Consider the following 318-nt stretch of genomic DNA (forward strand, 5'->3'; position numbering starts at 1 on the left):
CCCTCTCCCTCTCTCTCTCTCTCTCTCTCTCTCTCTCTCTCTCTTTTTTTAAACTGAGGCTCAGGAGGTGAAAGTGATTGCTCACACTCTTATGGCTATTTAGGGGCAGAGACAGAACTGGAACTCAGGTCAATGACTGACAACTGCTGTTTTCTAATCTGATTTCAGATGAAAGCTGTACAGCACTTGACCTTCATAAAGCCCTCTCTGGATAGCATTCTTGGGAGTGGCTTGTGTATTGAAGTGTGTTGGTCCACAGATACTATTTCATTTGTCAGAATAGGGTTAAGCAATAAGTGTAGCCATGCAGAAAATTCC

At 43.4% G+C, this 318-nt stretch overlaps 1 protein-coding gene across 1 annotated transcript in view; it reads left to right on the top strand.

The window, feature by feature from the left end:
• TLCD5 (TLC domain containing 5) overlaps nt 1–318 on the top strand; it is a 6,139-nt gene that overhangs the window by 959 nt on the left and 4,862 nt on the right. The gene's annotated exons all lie outside the window — the stretch shown is intronic.

This window comes from Lipotes vexillifer, unplaced genomic scaffold, assembly GCF_000442215.2.
Source record: "Lipotes vexillifer unplaced genomic scaffold, Lipotes_vexillifer_v1.1 scaffold352, whole genome shotgun sequence".
Lineage (NCBI taxonomy): Eukaryota > Metazoa > Chordata > Mammalia > Artiodactyla > Lipotidae > Lipotes > Lipotes vexillifer.